This window comes from Vombatus ursinus, unplaced genomic scaffold (genome assembly GCF_900497805.2).
Source record: "Vombatus ursinus unplaced genomic scaffold, bare-nosed wombat genome assembly UNPS02014813.1, whole genome shotgun sequence".
NCBI lineage: Eukaryota > Metazoa > Chordata > Mammalia > Diprotodontia > Vombatidae > Vombatus > Vombatus ursinus.
In genome coordinates, this window is record NW_020954591.1 from 16,829,095 (window position 1) to 16,855,865 (window position 26,771).

A 26,771-nucleotide genomic window follows, 5' to 3' on the forward strand; every position below is an offset into this window, starting at 1 on the left:
TTGAAATGTATTTAAACCAAGAAAGTAAATCTGTTTTTTAAGCTGGGCAAATGCTCTGTTCTTCTCACCCCTGTTATGCAGAGAATCTCAAAATGTTAAAGCTACAAAGAAGACTTAATCTAGCCCTTTCATTTACAGAAGAGAATCCAAGGAGTTAGATGATTTTGCTGGTCAGTTGTTTTAGTTGTGTCTGACTCTTTGTGAATCCATTTGGGGTTTTCTTAGCAAAGATACTAGAGTGGCTTGCCATTTCCTTCTCAAGCTCATTTTACAGATGATGAAACTGAGGCAAACAAGGTTAAGTAACTTGCCCAGGGTCACACAGCTAGTAAATGTCTGAGTCCAGACTTGAATTCAGGTGTCCTGATTGCAGGCCCAGCACTTTATCCAGTATGCCACCTAAAGTCACATCAAGCTAGTAGAAGAGCTGAAACTAGGGCCCAGTCCTCTTGATTCTTGGCCTAGTATTCTGCATAACATTGCGCTAATTCCACAGGTGAAACACAAGAGACAAGGCTATTTCATTAGTTTAAACTTGATAAGATCAATAAATCAACAAGCGCCTACTTGTACCTACAATTAAGCTCCTACTATGTGCCAGGCACTGTACTGAAGGTTGGGGGATACAAATAGAAAGAATGAAAAAAACCCTATTCTCTAGAAGTTTATATTATTATGGAAGAAACAAGTATCAAAGTAAATCTAGATATCAATAGGAGCTGAACTGGTGATTTCATTGGGGAATGTCATAACCTAATCTCCAACATATAGTCTTAGTTGCCTAGAACTCAGAGAGATTGTGACTTACCAACCCAGTGTCAGACAACCAGTATATGTCCAAGCCAGGACTGGACCTCAAGTTTCCCTGGCCCTGAGACCAAGTGTCTATCCACTATACCACACTGTCCCTCGTATGTAAGTATATACAGAATAAATATAAAGGAAATAAATGCAAAGATAATTTGGGAGGAATGGTACTAGTGGTAGGGATTAAGAAAGGCTTCACGAAGAAGGTTGTTTTTGAGTTACATCTTGATGAAACAAAGAGATTCTGTGAATCAGAAGTGAGGAGCAAGTTCATTCTAGGGACAGGAAATGGCCAATTCAAAGCTCTAGAGCTGGGAACTGGAGTGTCACATATGAAGAACCCAAAGAAAATATGAGAGACAGTCAGGTGGCCGGATGGTAGAGTATGGGAGAAGGCTAATGTACAATGAAGTTGAAAAGACAGGTTGGGGCCAGGTTGTGAAGGGTTTTCAAGACCAAACAGAAGAGGTTACATTTTATCCTAGAGGATTTAGGGAGCAGTTGGTGGCAATGGAGTAGGGAAGGCACATGGACAGATACAAATCTTAAAGAAAAATGCTTTGGCCTCAGTGTGCGGGATGGACTGGGGTAGGGAGTAGCTTGGAGCAGGGAGACCCATTGGAAGGTTGTTGCAATAGTCCTGGTGGGAGGTGATAGGACTAAAAGAAGGCAGTAGATGTGAAAAGAAAGAAGGTGTCATATTAGGAATGCTGTAGAGGGAGAAACAGCGAGATTTGGTGTTTAGATATGTGGCATAAAGGACAGTGGGGGTCAAGAAAAATGCCTATTAGACTGGAAGGATAGCCTCGCCTTCGAGTGAAGTAGGAATATTTGGAAGAGGGAAAGGTTTGGGGCAAGGGAGCAGATAATAAGTTATAGTTTGGACATACTGAGCAATTGATAATGTGAGATTGAAGTTCAAATGAAGGGATTGGGGCTGGATACACAGATCTGTGAGTTATCTAAATAGAGATGAAAATTAAGCCCACAGAAGCCAATAGGTAACAAAGAGCCCAAGGAACTTGACATTTTAGAACCTGAATGCTCATTTCCCAAGATCTGATGTCTCTTACTGTAGTAGAAAGGAATTGGATTGACAACAATTCCTAGAATAATTTGGACAAATCTGGCCTGGGTATCCAGTAACCCTGCTAACAAATATTTTAAATAACATTTACTTGCAAGTATGCCTGGTATTTACAGGTGCATTTTATCACTTAAAACCCTGTGGAGATATCATCATCAATAAAAAATCTTATTAAAATGCTTATCTTTGTATGGTGCAAATTAAGCAGGCGTTGTCCCTGACCTCTCAGAGACAGAAATCTATGATGGCTTATGTCAATGTGGACAAATGAATAAAAAGATATGTAGACATGGTGGCTGCTGAACAAACATGGAAAAAGAAATAACAACCAAAGTTTATATACAATTAAATCAAATTATGTTATAGAGTTGAAAGTGAACGAGGAAATGTCCAAGCGACACAAGTGGTGCTGGTAGAGTCCACTGAACTATCATTTCTGTTGAGTGAAAGTAAATTCTACTCCAAGTTAACTAGCTTTAACTAACTATCTTACCAAAGAAAATATAACATCTTAGAAATAGCTGGTTTGGGGGAGGATAATGGGACATTTTTGATATTGTTAGTTGCCAAACTTCAAGTCAGCCATCCTAACTATCAATCAGTTATCAAGTATTTATTAAGTGTCAACAATGTGCCAGGTACTGTGCTGGGCACTGGAGATACAAATACAAAAATGAGATGGTCTCTGGCCCTAAGGAGCTTATATTTTATAGAAGTAGACACAGTATTAACTCTTATGTTAAGATCACTGATCGTCTGTAACGAATTCAGTAAGACTGAAATTAAGTGAAACACAATGGGGAATGGGAATGTTCTAATTGAATTTTCATCTTGAATATTATTAATTGTGGAATGTTAGGGCCAAAAGGGGCCTCAGATATCTAATTCCTTCACATGACAGATGAGAAAAGAGGCAGCGAGGTGGTACAGTGGATAGAATGCTGGGCCTGGAGTCAGGAAGACCCGAGTTCAAATCCAGCTTCAGGCACTCACTAGCTATGTGACCTTGGGCAAGTCACTTAACTTCTGTTTGCCTTAATCCAGTGGAGAAGGAAATGGCAAACCACTCCAGTATTTTTGGAAGAAAACCCCATATGGGGTCATGAAGAGCTATACACAACTGAATGACTGAAAAATAACAGATGAAAAAACTGAGACCTTAGAGAGGTTGTAATTGGCCCAGGGTCCTGGCAAGCTAGCAGTGTTAATTCAAAGGTTACCAGAAAACCCTTTTTTATTTCAACCCTTGTTGGAAATCTAACATTTATAAATCAAATATTTATTAGCTTATTTTCTTTCTCAAGTAGAATTTAATAAATACAATTTGATGCATCTTTCATGATTATTTATGGTATTTTAGGCTCATTTGAAAAATAAGTTTTATTTATGCTTTTTGTTTTTACTTCACAATCATTTTTGGATATACCCCAGACTCACCCACTCATTGAGCCTCCCATCATTACAAACAAAATGAGGTAAGCAAAACCAGTGGCCTCAGAGACCGCATGTGACAGTTATCAGCTAATTATTCTGAACATCAATCCTAACTGTAAAATTCTTTTCACGTGGAGGGTATTCTGAAAACATTGGAGAACACACCCAGAAAATGGTTTCTTGGGATAAATCCTAAGTATCAGCTTGGACTCTTGGCATGCACTGCCCAGGAAGTCAAGTACTGGAATAGTATAGAAAGGAGAGGGCCTGGAGTCAGGAGGAGCTGAGTTCAAATCCAGCCTCAGACACTTACTAGCTGTGTGACCCTGGGCAAGTCGCTTTACCACTGTCTGCCTTATCTGTAAAATGGGGATAACAATAACACCTATTTTCCAAGGTTGTGGTGAAACTCAAATGAGATAATAATTATAAAGCATTTAGCACAGTACCTGGCACATACTAAGCACCATATAAATGCTATCTGTTATTATTATTGTTATTATTAATGGGTTGAAGAGTGAGTATATGCAGAATTCTGATTATATGATAATTTGTGTTAGTTGTGTCCAGTTGGTTTTAATCAGAACCCTTTAGGAAATGGATTTGAGACTGCCTCATATTTACAGCAAAAATCAAGCACTGTTTTCCTCATCTGTGGGTTTTGTTAAGGCTATAGTGAAACTGAGATTTCCAATTCTTTCACCCTAAGTGATACCACCCACGCACCTCTTCTAAGTTCCCTATCAATATTTTACTGGGTATCTTGGATACCTCTAATCATTTCTCTACTACCCCACCTCCAACCCCACTATGTTTTACTAGGGTTCTGATGGTGCTTTGAAGGGGTGAGGTGTGGGAATTTGTACATCCTTTGGAAAGTTTTACCTTTACCACAAATGATAGTAATCTCTTGATTAAGCAATAATTGAAGGCCTTGTGTTGTGCTGAGCACTGTAGCAGGGGATGTGGGGAGATATTTATAAACAATAGATAGAGTTCATGCCCTCACAAATTCATGATCTAATCATTGGAGCAGGTAGAATGAGTGCACAAAAATAAATTGGAAGTAACTGGCAACATACAAGCAATTCCCTGTATGTTCGATTTTTTGCACTTGGTACATGGGATTAAAATGACACAGAAATCCAAATAATAGATATGCCCCTCTGTCCAGCCAACTTCTCCCTTGCCCATTAAAAAAAAAGTCCAGGCATGCCAACCCTATGTTTACTCTCACTCCCTTTCATCCCTGGTTACATATTAAAATAGAATTGGAAAAACGTGACTTGGGGCAAACAAGGCATGTGTGTGCCTAAGATTGAGCTTTGTATGATAATATCATTATAAATGAAGGTCTCCACTTGTTGAAATCTTACCCATTCTTTAAGACCAAAACGCTGCATCCTCCATAAACCTTGAAACACCATATAGATGTGTTAGTTTAAAGGCTAGTCTGATTGCCCAAAGCAGAACTAAGTAATCATAGCATCATAGGATCACAGATGTAGAGCTGAAAGAGATCTTAAGTGATTTTCCAGTTTAATTCCCATATTTTACAAAATTGGAAACTGACACTCTGCCAGGTACCTTTTCCCAGGTCTGGGTGTGTTCTCCAATGTTATGTCATGAATGATACTTTGTTCTTCACTCGTAGCATTGGTAAATTCCCCAGGCTGAGCCCTGTGCCTGGACTGCACACTCTTCTCACCTCCGCCTCTTTGGGCAGTTACTTTTAAAGTTCCACTGGGTCATCACCTGAGCTGGGGCCTTTCCTGATACTCCTTCTTGTTGTTCAATTGTTCAGTCATGCCCTACTCTTCATGGCCCCATGGACCACAGCACGCCAGCCCCTTCAATCCCTCACCGTCTCCCAAAGGCTGTCCAACCTCATGTTTGTTGTTCTATGACAGATCCTCCTTCACCCCGACCCAAATACTTTACCTATATATACATGTTATTTCTCTCCCCCCTCCTCCACAACTCCCAAAGAATTTAAGCTCTTTCAGGCAGACTTCAGAAAAACCTGGGAAGACTTGTATGGACTGATGCTGAGTGAAGCGAGCAGAACCAGGACAACATTGTACACAGAAACAGCCACATTGGGCAATGGATAACTTTGATAGACTTAGCTCTTCTCAGCAATGCAAGGATCTAAGACATCTCCAAAAGATTCGTGATGGAAAATGCTATTCAAATCCAGAGAAAGAACTATGGTGTCTGAATGTAGATTGAAGCATACTATTTGCTTTTTTTTTCCTTCTGTTTTGTTTTGTTTCTTCTTTCTCATGGTTCCTCCTACTGGTTCTAATTCTTCTTTATAACATGTTTAAGGTAAAAATACGTTTAATAGGAATGTATATGTAGCACCTATATCAGATTGCATGCCATCTTGGGAAAGGAGGAGGGGAAGGAGGGAGAGAAGAGTTAAAACTCAAAAGTTTATGGAAGTGAATGTTGAAAACTAAAAATAAAATAATTAATTAAAAAGAAAAAAAAGAAAAAAGAATTTTAGCTCTTTGAAGGAAAGAAAAATTTTATATCTGTCTCCCCAGAACCTAGCCTTGTACCTGGAAAATGGTAGCCATGCCTTATCTTCCCTATTAAGTTCCTTGAAGACAATGACCATGTTTTGTATGTGTTTAAATCCTTCCCCCACTTCAAAACCTAGCACAGTATCTTGCATGTGGAAAGTGATCAATAAATATTTTCTTGGTTATGAAAGGATAACCAATGATTAGCTTTGAGAACAGAAATACAAACAAAATTTACAAATCTTTGAATTTTTCTTTTCTAAAGTTCTTCATCTCTTAAATCTATTTCATATAAGTTGCAATTGATTCTTTGATTTTTAATCTTCTTTCTACATAAAATTATATCTAATGAAAGCTTAAGAAAACTGAAAACTGAATGAACCTATTTTTACTGACATTTTCAAGTAAAAAATATTAATGAACAGCTCTTTGCAATATCCAATGAGACAAAGATACAGTTTTAGAGTGGAAGAAAGTCTTTTGTTAATGCACACTGGTTAAACAGAAATATCTACAATAACACTAAACATATGAAATCCAGATGTGCTACTAAAGAGCTGCCAATAAACAAGAGTTGGATTTTCTCAGTCGATCTGTACCAAGTACACTGACACCGGATAAATGTAAAATGAATGCCTTCCTCATTTACTGCATCTTCTCAAGACTTTGGTTGTAAAATTGTGTTTTGTAGTTTAAGAACTTCTGGAAACTCTTTGCCTAAAATGATTTTTTGAGGGCTAGTCTATCTAAATGTAACCATTTCAGTTACTTCTCCATACATCAACAACAGATGCCTTACTATTAATACCAATGGACTGATAAATAGAAAGGAGTTTTCTGATTTTTTTTAATATAGTAGAAAAAAGTCAATGGTGTATTTTTATGTAGGGATTAGGTAGCAACATTAAACTTTGACACAGAGGGAAGAATTCACTAAATATTTTCTATGGTGACTGCTATTCAGCTTAAAAGGGTAGCTAGGTGGCACAGTGAATGGAGAGTCAGGCCTGGAGTCAGGAAGACCTGAGATCAAATCTGGCCTCTGACACTTACTAGCTGTTTGACCCTGGGCAAGTCACTTAACCCTGTTTGCCTCAGTTTCCTCATCTGTAAAAATTTGCTACAGAAGGAAATGGCAAACCACTCAGTATCGTTGCCAAGAAAACCCCAAATAGGATGACGAAGATGCAGGCACAACTGAAAGGACTGGATGACAAAATTCAGCTTAAAACTAAACAATTTATAACGAATTACAATGATCCCAGTACAACATTGATAAGAGAAGTGAAGCTTAGTATCAGGCACTGGCAAACTGCCCGTCACCACTCATCATTTTAACCAGATTACTTAATATAGGAAAATACTGTTTTTTTTTTCAAATGACTTAAGAATTTAGAAAGATATTAATAGTATTGGGATAAGAGTTATTTTTTTAAAGAAAAAAAAGCAAGTATAGTCAGCACAAAACACATTGGATTTAGTCAGAGGATCTGGGATTCAATCTCAACTCAGTTACTTAGTGTGTAATCTTGAATGTATCTTGTGTAACTTAATCTTTCTATGTTTTAGCTTCCACATTGGTAAAATGGTGATGGGGTTAAGCTGGGGGATGCTGCTGGATTGGACAAAGTACTTTTCAACCCTAAATCTATGATCCTGAGATAATTTCTAGCTCTAATGCCTGTGATCCATTATCATCTTGACCTTATTTTTTTTTAAAATCCAAATAAATTATTTTCCTTTTTATCCTGACATTTGCTGATAGGAGGTAAAGAGTTATCCTACACTGTGGCAAACACTGGAGATATTGTCTCCCAACATCTGTAATAGACAGTCAGTTGCGTGTATGGCCTAGATCCAAAAGTTCATCATGTCAGACCACAGTTTTCAAATATACTCCAAGTGCTGACTTTGAAGCATTAAGTTTCAAGTTAATGCCCTATAGTGTTTTCAGGAGGATTTTTTTTTTAAACATAGACCTTTTTTTCTTTAAAGTGCAGCTATGCAAGCATCTTTTCATTTGTTTAAAAATCTTCCAACACTTGTTTATAAGTACAAGACTTCAGAGCTTGATTTCTTCTTTTCAAGTACACTACTTTGACATAGTTATAATTACTAGCACTTTGATGGTTTAAATTTAAGTGAATCACCTCAGAGCCCGGAGGTAGTCTTCAATTTTCATTATTTTAACACTAAAAGTGAAGATCCAGACAATTACTTCATTATGAGCAGAAACTCCCCAGGGAGTGTGTTTCGATGTCTTTGATTTCCACTTGAACTTGAATTTGCTCATCATTCATTTCCTCTCTTAAAGTCTTTCCCTGATGCTCCATCAGGGCAAGGAGATGACCCTGACTTTTTGAAGATTATGCCAGGAAAGTGTGCAAGCTCTGACAAGTCTAACCGAGGGGCAAAAGGCTTCAAGTCTGGGCTTGGTGACAGATTGTAGGTCTGTTGTCTGAGAGTCTGCCTGGCTCAGAGAGATTCAGCACCAAGTTGGCCACAGGGCAATGAATTTTTTCAACCACAGAAACTTTCAAGGAGCAGCTACCAAGTTATAAAAGTGTTATGATTGTGGTCACTGAAGAGAGCACCCATCTGATGAAACCATAGCTCTTTGAAGTATTAAATTCGCCCTTGTTTTATTATGTCTTACTTAAGGATTGAGCAGCTAGGTGGTGCAGTGGATAGAACACTAAGCACTGATGGGTCAGGAAGACTCATCTTCCTGAATTCAAATCTGAACTCTGACACTTATTAGCTGTGTGACCCTGGGCAAGTCACTTAACCCTGTTTGCCTCAGTTTCCTCGTCTGTAAAAATGAGCTGTAGAAGGAAATAGCAAATCACTCCAGCATCTTTGCCAAGAAAACCCCAAATGGGGTCACGAGTCAGGCACGATTGAAATGATTGAACAACCACTTAAGGATAAACACTAACTCAATAAACTGAAGCAGTATCCTTGGGGGGAAAATATTCACTTAAGATATGATTCACAAAGATTAGTGAAAACACCTCCATTATGTGGCAGGCAACTTCAGGTTATTCACCATATTATAAACTGAACAAATGACTGGATCCTTGAGCCGTCCCCCAAAGTCTGTATCATTAGCGTCTATTGTTCCATTTATCAACTATCCATTTTTTCTGAGGGCAGACCTGATACTGCAGATAGTTTGTGAGGTATAAACTAACTGCCAAATAGGAAGGAGGGAGGATCTTAGAGTGGATTTGGTCCCAACATTCTGTACTTTCTTTCTTAGATGGTGATACCATCATCACCCGCAAGTTTTCCCATTTCCATGCTCAAGAACTAGAAAATTCCTCTGATTCCAACCTTCTATCATTCCATCTTTCTGTTACCCTTGCTATCATCAAACTTTTTCTTCCTTACCAGGACCTCTAATCCCTCCACTCTTCAGTCCTTTCTCAGTCATTATCCCAGTTCTGGCTACACTGGCCTCCCTTTCTAGTCATGATCCCTTAGTGAACCAGTTCAATTCTGCATTCTCCTCGTCAAACCCCATGAGGCCTGCCACAACACCAAGTATGGTCCAAACCAGATTAAAGTAGAATTGGGAAATATTTAACAGAATAAATAAAAACACAATAAAACATAGATAAAATTACGTTTTAAAAACTCAGTCCATCTGCTACCTACAGGGATGGTTGTGTGTGGATGAGTGATTCCCATTTCTATTTGAGTTTGACACCCATGGTTTATACTGAAATTCCTTGTTTCCTCGTACTGTTACCACCCACATCTTACCAAACCCTAACCCTCGATCACTCCTACCATTCGCTTCCTTTACTCCTATTCACATGGTGCTGAAAGGAACTGGAAGAAGTCACACAGCCATGGTGACTGAGTCCACTCCAAATTTATATTATCTAATTTCAACTGGGCCCTCACTACTCTCCAATTGGTTCTCTATCCTGCTCACTACAAGGACATTCTAAACTGTTTCTCAGGCCTTCCACAGAGCCCACTCCTCCATTTTTTCAGCTGAGAACATCTACTCATACCATACCAAGAAAATAGACGTCATTCATTTTGACCTCCCTCTTTTTTCCTTTTTCTCATCTTCCAGCCCCTTGGCATTATTCTTCATGGTCTTCCTTCCTACATTCTCTGTTGAAGGTGGCTCTTCTGTTTACCAAGGCCAACATCTCTATTTGTACCCTTGATCCCATCTCCCAACTTCTCCAACAGATTGCCCTCACTATTATTCCTTCATTTTCTAATTTTCAATCTCTTCCTATCTACTGGTTCCTTCCTTGTCATCTACAAACATATCTAAGTCTCCCTAGCCTTAATAACTCATCATATGCTGTCATTGTTGCTAGCTTTTGTATCTTATCTCTCCTCCCTTCTCTACTAAACTCCTTGAGAAAAAACACCTATAATTAATGTCTCTACTTCTCTCCTTCTCCTCTTCTAAATAGTCTATAATGTCTTTTTACCTCATCATTTAACTTAAAATACTTTCTCTGAGGTTACCAATGATGTTTTAATTGCCATATCTATTTTTTTCTCTATCCTTATGCTTCTTGGACTTTCTGCTGCATTCGACACTATTGTCTACCCTCTCCTTCTGGACATTATCTCCTTTCTCATTTTCAGGACACAGCTCTCTCTTAGTTTCTCTCTCTCTCTCTCTCTCCCTCTCTCTTTTGTTTTTGGTGAGGCAATCGGGGTTAAATGACTTGCCCAGGGTCACACAGCTTGTAAGTGCCAAGCGTCTGAGGCCGGATTTGAACTCAGGTCCTCCTAACTCCAAGGTCAGAGCTCTATCCACTGTGCCACTCTATTCACTCTATCTAGCTGCCCCTTTCTCTTACTTTTTTGACCACTCTTCAGTCTCCTTTGCTAGATCTTCATTCTCATGCAAAAGAACTCTGGCTATCCTCCAAGGCTACATCTTGTCTCTCTTCTCTTTTCCCTCCATATTCTCTTACTTAGGGACCTCATCCATTGCCATGGGTTTAATGATCATATCTATGCAACCGACTCCCAGACATACACATATAATAATATCACTTATGGAGCTCTTTATTGTTTGTAAAACACTACAAATATTATATTCTTTTATCCTCACAACACCTTGAGAAGTACAGATGAGGAAACTGAGGGAGACAGAGGTCACGTGACTTACCCAGGGTCAAAAGTTAGTACATGTCTGAGGCCATATTTGAAATCAAGTTTTCCTGACTCCAGGTCCAGCATTCCATCCACTGCTCCACCTAGATGCCTAGTCTCATATCTAGCCATAGTCTGTCTCCTGAGACCCAGGTCCATATCACAAATAGAACTAGATGTCTTGCAGATACGTCAGACTCAACATAAAGAGCTCATTATCTTTTCCCTCAGAACCCCCTCCTTCTCCAGTCTTCCCTATTATTGTCCAAGGCACTGCTCCTCTTTTAGTCACCCAGATTCACAATGTTAGAATCAGCCTTGACACCCCAATTACAGATCTGGCTTCAGACATTTACTAGCTGTGTGACACGGGGCAAGTTACTTAATCTCGCCTCGTTTCTCTTTTCAGTAAAATGAAGGGGTTGGTCTCAGTGTCCTTCTAGTTCTAAATTTAAGATCTTGAACCTATGAGTAAAATATGTAACATGTAAACAGATGTTAAAATGTAAAATGCAAATGTAATATATAAAGAGATATAATACAGCCAAGGAGGTATCAGGAGGATTTTATAAAGGCCACTTCCAATGTTTTAAAAGGTTCACATTTTGAAGCTGAAATGCTGGATGTTTAAAATAAAACCTTATATTTTATTTCTGAACAACCCTAATTCAACATGCTTTCTAATAAGAATCTTTGGTGTTTTAAAATTTCTAGTAAATTAGGAATGTCTGACAAAATGAATTATTGCAAAAATATATAATTTCTCTCATGAATGACAAGTTATTAATCTTCCCTTTCTATCTGACACATTATCTATGCTGTTAAAAAACCTTAACTAAAGTCAATAGTTTTAACTGACCCATTTTTTCAATGAACAGCACATTGTAAAGTAACGGAGATAAGGCATAATTCAAGTGTGGTAATTGACAAATAATAATAGGATATGTACAGACTGAACACTCCTAAAAATCAATAGTTTAAAGATAAGAATGCTGTAGTGTTACCATTTACATAATAAAAGGTATCATCTGTACTCTACTTTTAATTAATGAAAAGACAGAAGATACTGCTGTTTATTTAATATTAATACACTACCAGAATATAATGGATAAGTTCTAAATGGCATTGACTGCGTGATAAATTCCTTATGTACTGAAAATAAATTAAGATTGAGTTTACATGAAGCTATCAGAACCAAGGAAGTTCTGTCATACAGAATACCAAGTCATACAGATATTTTATCTATATATACCCAGCAACTGATTTTTAAAAATGAAATCGACTCATTCTGCTTTGGTTTTGGTTTATCACAGCCTAAATTGACACACCTTTAATACATAATATTATTTATAATCATTTTTCTCACTTTTTTTTTGAAGGCATGCAGATTTGATTTTCAAAAGTTTGAGATAAAGATATGCCTACACTGGCCCAATAAAGGATTTTTTAAAAAATATCTCTACATGATTACATCCAAACAGTCTGGTTGTCTGGTGATATGAGGCTCACTCCACTATTCTACTACGCAGTTAATTTGGTTGATTTTCAAAAGTGTAGTAAAAATATAGACTTGTCTGGGATATTCCTTCGGTCAGCTAAAATCTTAACAATGGGCATCTAACTACATTGTGATCACAGGGCAGCTTGGGAAACCAAAGGCTTTTGAATGAATGAGCACTGATTATTTGCTATTTAAATTTGGTCATTCATTCCAATGTCTTTATAATCTATCTCCATGTGATCTGACATTAAAGTAGAAACAAACAGGCTAAAAACATTAAGTTTCTTTCCAGAGAAGGTTAAATTCCACTTCTAGACAGATGTGGTCTCTTACTACAATTGCTAGTTTTTATTGACAAAGCATCTCACATACAAAAACTCTAAGGTTTTTACCAACACAATCCCTGTCTTTATATAGCACAGTGTGAGAGTGGCAATGGCATAGCAGAAAGACCAGAGTTTGGGAACCTATGTTTGAGTATGGGGTCAGATGCTTGCTAGTAAACACAAGCCTCAGTTTACTCAACTATAGAATGGGGGTAATAATACTTGCATTACCCACCTTACAGGGTTGTTGGAAGGGAAGTCCTTTGTAAAACACTATATATATGTGAGTTATTATTACTTCATACTTTAAAAGACCCATGACTTTGATGGGGCAGTTATTTCTTCCAGCAATGCAAATCCTAATCCATTCATGCCTGAGTATTCATGAGTTGTTCTGACCAAAAAAACTGATTCCTTGAATTGTTAATCTTTTGGTGATGAGCCTATCATGCGGAGCATATAAGTAGTGGGTAGTATAAAGCCCAGGTTCAAACCTAGGTCTTCTAACTCCAACCCCAAGATTCTTTCCAATACATCACAACTTTTACATATATCCTTTATTTTTAATTTGTGTAATAGTCAAAATGACTTATTCGCTCGAAGTTGCTTTTAAAACAACTTCTAGATAACTAACTACTAGTAGCCACTGATATTTCAAGGAATTTTGCTTTAAGGCCTATATATTTTGCTATATATATTATGCATATATATAACTTCAGATTTTATATGGAACTTTAGATTAGCATCTTTAAAATTCTTATGTGGAAAGAAGAAAAAAGAAAGAAAAAGGTAGAAGACTGGTAGAGGTGATGGATCAGTACATGGCTTATGAATGAAAAGTTCCCAGGACCTAGGGAAAACCTCATCCATCTATGGAGGCAATGTTTTCTACTATGTCTCTACTTTCCCTCTTTCCTTTATTCCTTATGTCATACACTCACAGCCTTTATGATGAAAAAAGGGTGGACCACAGAAGGTTTGTTCTAAATCATTCTGCTAGTTAGTAACACAGCCATGATGAGAACCCAGGACTTCAGGAAAGGTCTTGGAATGGAAAGGGAAATCACCATTTTTTCCACTGCAAGCCTTCACAGAAGCCACTAGCTTCCATACCACACTTAACCAAAAAATCTTAGCTGACCAAAATGGTTTCCCATCTGAGACAGTGCTACCCAGGACTACTTGGCTCCTCACAAAAAGAGAACAGTAGTATGATATAAATAAAAATTTAAAACCATAAAGAAACTGGAAACTATAACTTCAACACAAAGCACTGTAATTGTAACTGTGTGGATTTATTCCTTAAAAAACGAAAACACAGGGGCAGCTAGGTGATGCAGTGGGCAGAGTACTGACCCTGGAGTCAGGAGGACCTGAGTTCAAATGTGACCTCAGACACATGATACTTACTAGCTGTGTGACCCTAGGCAAGTCCCTTAACCCTGATTGCCTCACAAAAAAAATAAAAACAAAAAAACAAAAAACCCCAAACTCTCAAACTAAATCATTATCATTCATTCCTGTCTATAGTTAGGAGTGTTTTAGACTTAAGTGGACAATCAAGTGTGAATTTTAAATACCCTTCTAAAGCAAACCATTGATGATGCTTTGAAAATGTAATAGAATCTAAACTCCATGAGGACAGGAACTGACTCACTTATACATTTATAATCCTGGCACCGAACACAGTGGCTGGTGCATCACAGGCACATAATAAGTGTTTGTTGATTGTTTAATAAGAATAAACATATGGGTGGGAAATGATCTCATTTATTTTGAATCTTGTCTCCTATCCCCAGCAATGGCAAGTGTATGGAGGATGCTTAACAGATGCTAATTGATGGTTTGACATCAATACTCTCCTCACATATTATCTTAAGAAATTAGCTAAGAAAAAAATGGCAAAATAGGAAGAATTTAAAGAAATATGAGAAGACTTGTATGCAAGATGAAGAAAGCAAACCAAAAATTAATATTCATAATATTCATCATGAATAAAAATATACGGCTAAAGTCAATATTGAAAGGCACGTAAACTCTGGTTAAATAGAATGGACAACATTGGCACAGCTTTATTAAGTTAAACCATATGCCTTTCCTTTCTTTTATCAAATCATAAATGACATAGTAAAATATGAGCCTAGTTATCACACGCAATAACTCTTTTATGCTGTTTTGCTTAATGGTTTTAGAGGTCTATACTTTGGTAGGTTTAATGATGAGGTTTTTTTTGGTTTGTGTATTGTGTCAAAACAAAATTTCTCAATTAAAAAAAATTAATAATGGTGTCTCTCTCAAAACTGTCCCTGAAGCCCCATGATTAGGAATGTCTTGTCCCTCCTCAGATCCCTCACTCCTAAACATTCCTCATACTTCATTTTGTATTACAGGCATTTGTGTATCTATATTTAATCTCTCTTACTATATGGTAAGCTCCTTGAGGTTTTGAATCTTGTCCTATTCATTTCTATATTTCGCCCAGCGCTCAGCACAATCTTGTCCATAGTAGGTGGTGTTTAATAAATGGTTTATTCAGATTGAGCTAGCTCTATTGTGGTAAATTTGGTAAGGTTGATTGATTTTCAAGTTTTCTAAGAAATATTAAAAGATATCTTTCTATATATGGTGAGCTCATATAACCATATGGATTTTGCCTTGTTTTCTGGATCCTTGAATTCATAAAAGAAAACCTGGAAGAGATTTTAATGTCTCAGGTTTATCAACAATTTAACAACACTTTTTCTTTTGCTCACAACTTAATATTGAATTGAAATGAGTTGTTTCTCATTAAGAGGGGTTAAAACATTTTTTGATAGAGCCTCAAACATAGTGGGACAGCACACCAGCATTTTTTTTTTAAATTAGATACTTTCAGATTTTGGTCATAGTTGGAAAAGGATAAAGAGTATGGGAATTTTGATACTTTCTTACTTCTCCTCTGACACCATCTTAGCACTCACATACCTCACCCCCCTCCCCAACCATAGCAAATCTAAGGGTTTTAGAATTGACTGGCATCTTGGAGTTTGTAATTGAGAGGGACAGGTATCCCATCTCAGTCTACCTTAAAAATACATTTAAATTAATTCTATTTTGAGAATTTTAATTTTTAGGGGGTTACCACTTGAGATAATGGGATATGCAGGTAAGTGTTATGGGATTAGGATTAGATTTCTAATTTAGTCACTTAGTCACATGCTCATTATTCCCTGTGACTAGTTGACTCTTGAAATTAATCCATAGACTGTTCTGTTCTGATTCTATAAATAAATGTGACAACAGGACATACACAGTACTACAAAAGCGGCTAGATGGCTTAGTGGATAGGTCAGGAAGACCTGAGTTCAAATCTGACCTCAGATACTTAGTAGCCACGTGACCCTGGGCAAGTCACTTAACCTCTGTTTGCCTTAATCCTCTAGAGAGTTTCGTTGACTGATTTCCAGGTCAACTTTCACTTCAATAGACTGGAGACAACCAAAATCAGTTATTTCCAGTGTTACAACAGACTTCTAAGAAATTATATGGGACCTGGAAAATGTGTAAGAATTTAGGAAAAATAAGCTTTCTCTTCTCCATTGCTCATTTTTTTCAACATCAATCCACAAAGATATGCATTTAATATATAAAAGGTCAAAGGATGTGAGCAAGTGGCTGTCAAAGGAAGAAATCCAAACTACCAACAGTTATATTAAAAAATGCTCCAAATCACTAACAATTAGGGAAATGCAAATTAAAACAGATGTGGATTAAAATACCTCATACCAATCAGAATGGGAAAGATTATCAAAAAAGTAAAACTGCGAAAAAACAATATAGGCAGTATATTTCTATTCATTAATTTTGGCCTATAATGTTTTGTACTAAGTACAGTATGCATTACATTTTCAATATGAAAAAAATCAAGTCCTTCTTAATATTCTAATATACAGAGTTTCCAACTTTGACTATTTAAAATATGAAGGGAGAGGAAAGGGGCCCATATGTATAAGAAAGACAGGTCTTTTAAGATTAAGATTAGTTAAGATAGGCCTTTTTATTATAGCAAAGAATGGAAACTAAGGGGATGTCTGTCAAATAGGGAACATCTGAACAAACTGTGTCGTGTTATGGACAGTTTCAGAGAAACCTGAAAAGACTAACATGACCTGCTATGAAGTGAGTAGAACCTAGAGAACAGTTTTATATATTAACAATATCACTGTTAAAAACAACTTTTTAAAGACATAAGAACTATGTCCAATGCAATGATCAACCATGATTCCAAAGGCCTAACGCCACCCACTTCCTTATAGAGACGTGATGGCCTCAAGGTACGTATACTTTTAGGCATGTTCAATTTGGGATTTTTATTTCCTTGACTGTACATATTTGTTACAAGCTTGCTCTTTTTCTTCAAGGAGGGGAGATAAAAGGAAGAGAGGGGAAACACTACAGTTGTCAAAAGAAAGAAAGAAAATGTAAGGAAAGTAAGTGATTGAAGCCATTTAAAAATGCACAAAAGAAAAAAGAAGGGTTAGAGGGAAACACAGATAAGTAGGATGCCTTTGAAATTTATATATTGAAATTATTATATGCTTAAAAGGAAAATAAGTCATACATAAGAGAGATTCATGGTTCTATGTACATGTCTCTTTTTCAGTTCCACTTTGCATATGAAAATGCTCATTTTATTTGGTGCTTATTGAGTTTAGAATTTTATACACACCCATTAACTCACACACATACTTTTCTGCTTCTTTTGCATGTTTCGCCTGCCTAATTTGTGATATCTAGATGGTTCTGTTCTTACGTTATCCCATACCTGCCCTTCATTTGTACTGTTTGGCCCAAGGCTGAATTGGGTGTCTGGCTAAATAATGAATCACTATACTTGATTCCCTACCACACATGGCACATAGGGTTCTTTTTCTTGAAAGAGTGGAAAATAGAACATAGTAATTATCAACTGTCAAGAGCGAGTAGTGGCTATGCCAGATAGCAAGGCTACAGGATAGTCCCTTGCTGAGAATATTGACTATATAATTGACGAAAGATCAACTTTACATAAGCTGTAAACAAAAAACAGGCAGAAAAGGATTTAATGACAATTAGAAAAAAAAGAATTATTCTCTTAATGTTCTAAATGGTCAAAATTGGAAACTGTATGTCAAAATACTAAGGACTTGATTTTCATAAAGTAAATGAAATGAACTCTATGCTTGGTACCTAACATCATTAAATAGAAATATAATGCCTACATGTTTGTTTTTTTTTTCTTCAGTAAGATGAGAACTATAAAAGCATTCTTTTCTAGTTCCAGGGTTATTTCATCTTTTTTCTTGTGGAAGTCTTCACAGGATACATTGCTGATGTTTACTAACTCATGATGCAATGAAGCTTCTAAAATTCGACACCAATAAACTTAAAAAGGCCATTTAACAGAACCCCAGCATTATGGCCTCTTCAACATCTGTGCTGAGGGATGTGTTAGCTCAAAAAATAGTTTTTGTGTATCCACTGGGATCAACAGACAAGACTGCCAGCTGGGAGTTAGAACAAAGATACGGAACTTGGGCTTTTGCCCTTCACATTTCTGCGTCCTGGCTCTCTTTAACCTTTTGAATACCAGAGCCAGCCCTCACAGCTGCAATCTTTTATACTCTTGATGGACAAATGACCTTGCTGATAGTATTCCATAGATGGAATGAGGGTGCTACTATTTCATAGCACAAACTTTAAGATGAAAAGACTTATAACTCTTAGGTTTCCTATTAGATGATTTTTACTTACCTCAGAGAGTAATTGATTAATCTTTTATGACTACTCATAAGATGATAAATCTATAATTATCATTGTCTAACAACTTCTTTCTGAGAAAATAAGGACTGGCATTTAAAGTCATATAGATTTGCTACTTTATACCATATTTTTGGAAGTAGATGAGAGAAAAATTTAAACTCAATTTTCATTCAATTTGTTCTTGTTCAAAATTAATGCTGCCCCTTCAAGAAAGTATTATTTCACTGCTGACTAAATCTCTGGTGACAGCAAGTGCTTTGGGAGGAACCTAATGGAGAAAAAAATCCCGTGAAGTAAAGGCCTAAAGCATATTCTTGATCTGCCCATTGTAAGTCACTTGGCTTTCATTCAGCTATTTTTAGTAAAGTGACCAGTCAGCTCCATGGGGGAAGGGGAAATGGCTGCTCGATTCAATAAAAGACAAACCACCAAAATGAACCAGACAGGTGTTCTAATTTCATTGAGGATTTGGTCAGGTGAGTTAGGAACGCTGACTCAAGTGTGTATAGTAACACATTCAACTCCCCCATTGCATGATCATGAGTTATCTTCAGTTCTGTTCCCTAAGCTCAGGCCACGTACGTCCCTTTCACTTGGACCTTCTTTGATTGGTGTCTGAACATGTCTAAACTAGACTACTTAACCAATTATATCTACTCACTGGTTAAAGACACCAGATCATGCATCAGTTTCCCATTCCATTCAACCATGTACCCAGGCCATTTCCCTACCTGCCTGCCTTGGAGTTTGTAAACATCCTGCTTTCAACTTCTCCAGAACAAAATTCCCTTCCCTGGACACCTCTCTCCATATGTGTTGCTTTCCCCTATGTAAGCTCCTAAGTTAGTGGTTGTCTTTAAAAAAAAAAAAAGTATTTCCCACTCTTAGCTTAGTGCTGGGAACATTGTATGCCCTATTAATGCCTTTAATTTACTTATTCTCATAGGAGGGTTTTTGTTTATTTTAAACATGGAAACAGAGTATAGAGCAGATGGACTAAAGAAGAGAAAATGACTCAATATGCATATCCTATGTTAGCTTAGTACATACAAACTTTGAAAAGTGATGGCTCTTTCCCACCATCTATTTAATTTCACTTGATTCCTCTGGCATAGAAGCTAAAATTTTCCTTGGCTAGCTGAGATATTTTTCAAATTTTCTGGGGCGTATCATAACAAAACAAATTGACGATATGATAAAATCTGTGAAGTAAACTTCTACATGTTGAGTATTTGCTTAAACTGATTGCATCCATATAGAATTAACAAGAATCAGTTACTTCTGAAAGCTGCTTATTAGAGAATCCACAGGCAGTAGAGAGAAGTGTGCTATAACATCTAGGTTTGGAGGCCCAAAGGTTGCATTGGAGTGCTGCCTTTGAGGCTTATTCCTTGTGTGACCTTGGGTAAGTCACTTTATCTCTCTAAGTCTCAGCTTTTATATCTGTGATATGGCGATTAGAATACTTACATACCAACATTTACAAACATTAAAGTATCATATGAAAGAGTTATCATAAAGCATTTTAACAGTTGATATAAAAACCAAGATAATAATGGGAATTCTGCTTTTCAAAGTTTTTGAATATTTTGAACTAATGGTTGACAATATTATTGGGGAAAAAACACATACGGCATGTAGGTAATTCAGTACATTTAAGAGTTACTTTTCAATTCTTAATTTCCATCAAAGGTATCTAAATAGTATCTAGTCCAGGTCTGCATACATAGCAGGCGTTCACTAAAATGCATTTTGGATGAATGAATGAATGAATGAATGAATGGTTGTTATACATCTCAGTCTCAAGCATGAAAAAATAAATATAATTAGACTCATTTGATGGTGGTGGGGATATCAGTATGGAGTTGGAGGAATTTATGACTTTCAATGATTACATGATACTTTAAGTCTCAAAACTACTTGGATTTTGCAAGAAAGCATTTATTGTTGTTTAGTTGTTTCCAGTCATATCTGACTCTCTGTGATCCCATTTTGGGTTTTCTTGGCAAAGATACTGGAGTTGTTTGTCATTTCATTCTCCGGCTCATTTTACAGATGAGGAAACTGAGGGAAACAGGGTGAAGTGACTTGCCCAGGGTCACATAGCAAATAAGTGTCTGAGGCCAGATTTGAACTCAAGAAGATGAGTCTTGCTGATTCCAGGGCTGGAGTTTTATACGCTATGCCACCTAGATGCCAAAGAAATAAATTCATGCCACAGCCTTTCGAATTCTCAAGAAACAGAGTATCCATGGAATATACTATCAAAGACAAAAAGGGGACAAAAAGAGTCCCCAAAGGACTGCATGACTTTAGAGGTTAGCTATGACTTTATGGTCCTGCAGATTTTTCATAAAAACAACCTTTACAAGGTCACTAAACATTAGTTAATGCTGAAGGAAATTACTGTCTCCCTCTTATTCCACTTCTGTAATTCTTTAAGAAAAAATATTTGTCAAGTTTAGTTAATACATTTTTCTCTCTCTGTTGGTCAAGAACACAAATGAAACTCACAATCTAGAAATGTTTCAACAGCATGGATGAATGGTCCCACCTCCTTTAAAGTTGACTGTAAGGAGCCATCCTTTCTTTGGACAGTCTCAAATTATACCTTCCTAGTGTCTTTTCTTTTTTGTTGTTTGGTCAGACAGGTGGTAAGTGTCTGAGGCTGGGTTTGAACTCACAAAGGTGAGTCTTCTTGACTCCAGGCCTAATACTCAAAGTCTGTTCTACCTTACGAATTATTTTCTGTTATTTTCTAGGTAGAATAAGTCAATGGCATTCCATTTCTGATTCCAAGCTTTTTAGTGTGCTTCTCCTACACATTCCTTCTTAAATCCCACCAAGTCATTTCTTCCTTTAAAGTCTACCTCAAGTCCTAAGTCTTTTCACAAGTAAATGAAAGAGGAGGCCAGCCACACCCCCATTTTTAGCACATGTTAATGCAAAGAGACAATCCAAACCAATCCCTCTTCACCTCATCATTTGCCTTAGAATGGGAACCCCTATCTTCTGAAAAACTTGGGAAGACCCCTATGGACTAATGCTGAGTGAAATAAGCAGAACCAGGAGAACATTGTACACAGTAACAGCCACGTGGTGAGATGACTAACTTTGATAGACTTAGCTCTTCTTAGCAATGCAAGGATCTAAGATATCTCCAAAAATCTTATGATGGAAAATGCTATTCACATCCAGAGAAAGACCTATGGAATCTGAATGCAGATAGAAGCATACTATTTGCTCTTTTTTTTTGTTTTGTTTTCTTTTGTTTCCTCTTTCTTGTGGTTCCTCCTATTGGTTCTAATTCTTCTTTACAACATGACTAATGTGAAAATATGTTTAATAGGAATGTATATGTAGAGCCTATATCAGTTTGCATGCCATCTTGGGGAGGGAGGTGGAAGGGAGGGGGAGAAAATTTAAAACTCAAAACCTTATGGAAGTGATTGTTGAAAGCTGAAAATAAATTAATTAAAATTGAAAAAAAAAAAAAGAGTGGAAACCCCTATAGGGCAGAGGTCCTCTCTACAGTTGTTCTGTGTGGTTCCAGGCACAGTGTGGGAGTTCAAATATTTCATTCCCTGGGCTTTTTGCTGGGCTGTAAGAGAAAGAATAATCTTTAGAAGGCTTCTCTTTCAACTCAGAATAGGATTCTTCTTGCCATTACAGGGTCTCCACTTGCATTGTTTGCCTACTTTATCACTGTTTGTATTTATTTATCATAACTGTTTAAAACAGGTGAATGTAATTCATCCTTCAACAAAAACAGGCCAATTGGACTTCATTTTCTTTTTTTCCAAACTTACCCTACTTCTCAATATAAAATATTTTAAATTCTGGGATGGCCTTTAATAAGCTACAACCTGTTTCTTCAGAAGTAAATATTTAAACCGGGTCACTGCTCTAAATGTCTCCAAGAGACAGAAGATAAAAGGCAGCAGAGTTAGATTTATAGCTAACCAGGTAATAATCAACTGTTGTTGGGTCTCAGAGGTCCTGATCAAAGTTTCAAAGCTTCCCTATGAGCAAAGGAAGTTCATGCCCTCCTGCTAATGCTCCCAGGCAAACAAACACTTTCCAAAGCATCCCCCAGATACAAAGGATAATGTCAGTTTACTGAGTTGAGACATTTAAACTTTTCCTTTTTACCTGTAACAGTCAAATAGAGTTAATGGCCTGCAAATATTTATACTATTTCATACTGGAAGCAAAGAAGAGCAGTCCAAAGAATGTGATGTAACTCTTTTCATTCTTTGAAATTTTTACAGGTTTCCCCAGTAGTGATGGGCAGTAATGCTAAGTAAGGGATCACGTTTGGAAATGTAAATGATTGCAGACATTGGTAATTTAATTTAGAGTGTCCTTTCCTTCAAAGAGGTGGAAGAGCTGAACACAGAACATTAAAAATCTATAATTACATTTGAGATATCAATAACAGTACATATCTTACAGGGAGGTTGTGAGGATCGAAGGAGATAATACATATAAAGCTTTTGCAAATCTTAAAGCACTACATAAATACAATTATTCATATAATCATAATAATTACTATTATAGTGTAGAGGAACTAGATTCAAAAGACCTAAATTCAAATCCAACCTCAGACACTTGCTAGCTGTGCTTATTAGTTGTATGACCCTGAGCAAGTCACTTAAACTCTGTCTGCCTCAGTTTCCTCATCTGTAAGATGTGGATAATAATAGCACCTACTCTTCAGGGTTGTTATAAGGATAAAATGAGATATTTGTAAAGCATTTTGCAAACCATAAAGGGCTATATAAATGCTAGGTGTTAGCAGTAGCAGCAGCACAGCAACATGGTGAAATAGATAAAGTACTGGGCCTGGAAGCAGGGAGATTCATTTTCCTGAGTTCAAATCCAGCCTCAGACACATACTAACTGTATGATCCTGGGCAAATCACTTAACCTGTTTGCCTCAGTTTCCTCAAGTGTAAAAAGACCTGGAGAAGGAAGTGACAAGTCACTCCAGTATCTTTGCCAAGAAAACCCCAAATGGGGTGGCGAAGAAGTCTGAAATAACTGGAAATTATTGTTGTTGTTATATCAAGCAGCATGATCTCCTTTTCCAGTTATCCTCAGGCTAGATAGAACATCAAAAAAACATGAGACTAGTTTTCAAGAAATGTTGATTCTAGGCTTCTAGACTCCCTAAGTGCACTGTCCCCTGATCTCTTTATGCCATACTCTCAATATATTTTTTTAATATCAGTAAAAAGATGGATGCACTCATTTTAAAAAGCACTTTTGGTCAACAGGTTTGTCATTTGCCCTACACTGATGGTGGTCCTCAAGGCAATCTACCCCATGATGGGTGCCTGAGAGAGAGCATATTCGCACCAAGCACCCTAAGCACCATGGATACCAGAATACATGGGACTGATTCAGTGCTTGTGGCTAGACATGAGTGCACTTTTTATATAACACTAGCAGGTAAGATTCATTTAATCAGACAGAATCCTTCACCAGACTGAAGGTGCAACCTTTAGTACAAAGTCAGTTACAAGGCATATACCAAACAGGTTGGTTTTCTTTGCAGTAGACTGAAACTCACTTATCCCATATTAGGTGCTTTGTAAACCTTAAGGCAATCAGTTATTATTATTGTTAATTACATAAGTGTCAGTTGCTATTTTTCTTATTTAACATATGCATAGTTAGGAGAACCATAATTTGCTGTATTATTATGAGTTATTATTTATTAAATGTTACTGAAACACACTATCTTAAATTAGTCTTGCCTTAACATACGCCTAACTCTCTTTAATTTTCAAAGAGTGTTTACTTTTTAATTGATTGCTTTTGTTCCTTATTTGGAATGAAGAACATTACTGTCAAATTCCCTCCTAAGATTATTATAGCCTCCTGCTAAGGTTATTCATTCTTTGGTGCAAAGAATTGCTGTTTTCTGAAGTATTTGTTTAAAAGCTAGCATCTCTTCTACCTCCCACACATATGCTTTATCTTATTTCTTATCGATTTAGGATCACATGACTTGTTTTACAAAAGCCCCAAGAGAAAAGCAAACATCTAAATTAAATACACTTAAATAATGTCTGACTGTGAGAGATAAAGTTTTGAATATTTCAGAGCCTATTTTGTTTCACCACAGTTTGTTTATGTGCCTAGAAAAAATGATACAAAAACTTCAACAACAACCAGAACAAATAGGGATGTTTTTATCAAACCCATCCTAATGACTGTTCACATCATACAGAGATTTAGGTTTACAAATATTTGTCCTTCTGTTTCCTTCTCAATTCTCTTAATGGAACTATATTTATTTTTACAATAGTTAATACTCATCAAAGAGAGGCCACATGGAAGAATGCATGAAAGTCTAGTCTTGGAAGATCTGGATTCTAATCTTGTAACTGACGCATATTAGATATCTGACAGCAAGTCACTCAATCTCTCATTACCCCCAGGTAATTCTCTAACACTAGAAGCTGACAGCTCATCTACATGAGCAAAGGTAATTTCCACTCTGGGAATCTCCTGTTCTGAATGGAATTCACAGGTCCAGACCATTCAGTCCTCCAACTCTTCTCCCACCCTCACCTTCCCCCCCCCCAAAAAAAATTCCTATTAGTATAAGTGAAGCCCTTCATGGACACATGATAATGATATATAGACCTACCATTTACAAGAAATGGGCTTTGGACTGTTTACCCTAGGATTTGTACTGACAATAGATTTATCCACATTCTCTTGCCTGGTTCCCTTATGAGAATCAACATTTGATCTTTAAGACAACTTCCTAAGGCAATTAGGAAATGACAAGTCTAAGTAGGAATCACAGGAAATTTGGGAGATGTGATATTACTCTACAAGACATTCTATTCTCTTGTGAATGCCTCATCTTAAAGAGGCACTTGATACCACTCACAAAGAGACAATTCAAAATCTGTATCAAATACCAAACTCTGAAATAAGCATAGGTCTTAGAATCAGAAGACCTGGGCTGAAGTTTTGGTCATGCCTCTTAATAGCACAGTTATTAAAACACAAAGGAAATATATTAAATAAATAAATTAAATGAATTAAAATATAAAGAGGCAGCTAGAATGCACATTGGATAGAGCACTGGCCCTGGACTCAGGAGGACCTGAGTTCAAATACGGTCTCAGACACTTGACATTTACTAGCTGTGTGACCCTGGGCAAGTCACTTAACCCCAATTGTCTCACAAAAAAATAATAAAATAAAAAAATATAAAGGAAAACTATGCAACAGGCAAATTCCTTGGTACTTGGAGATTTATATATTAATAATGATAGTTAACTTTATATAGCTCCTTAAGGTTAGCAAAGAGCTTCAAAATACATTATCTTGTTTAATCCTCGTAACAGCTCTAAGAAGTTGGCTTCATCAGTATTATCTCTACTTTACAGATGAGGAAACTGAGAGGCACAGAGAGATTAAGTAGAGTGCTTAAAGTCACACAGGTAAGTGGCATAGGCAGATTCAAAGTCAAGTCTCTCAATTCCAAGGCCAGTGATGTTTACACAGCTTCTGTGTACATAAAATTAATATGATAGCTAAGAAGAGCCAGCGGGTGGGTTAGGGGAGCCATTGAAGAGGTCACTCTCAGTGGGTGAATGTCAAAGCATAAAGTAAAAAATGATCATTCAAGCTATGCCACATCATTTCCCCCAAAAGCTCTCTACATTTTATTGGCAGAGATTATCCTTGGTTTAGATACAGAATTATTCCTCAGACTAAGCCAAAGATAGCATATTTTTCTATGTGGAGATAGGGACTACTTCTTCTCCAGGACCATGAAATCTGCTAAATCTATTACCTTAGTGGGGTGAACTTTTTCTTTGAAAGATCAATAACTAAGTAAATTGTGTCAATTTTGATTCTGCCAAATAAATTATTCTTTACTACATAAAGAGTTCTAAGTATAAGTCATTTAGGAACCATTATGAATTACCTTCATTTTAATTTTCAATGTTATGAATCAGAAAAGGCCTTTTCAGATTAATCTTGACTTGCATTCTACAGGGATCTAAGATGTCAGTATTTGGGATACTGCTATCATTCCCTTTTATAAAGGGACATGTCATTTTCAGATAAAGGTCTTGTTACACTTTTTCCCTTTCCTTTCTTTTCTTTTCTCTCCCGTCCCCTCTCCTCTT

General features: G+C 36.8%; 1 protein-coding gene across 3 annotated transcripts in view; it reads right to left on the minus strand.

Moving 5' to 3' along the window:
- Positions 1–26,771, minus strand: part of TNFRSF19 (TNF receptor superfamily member 19) — an 86,106-nt gene that overhangs the window by 12,003 nt on the left and 47,332 nt on the right. The gene's annotated exons all lie outside the window — the stretch shown is intronic.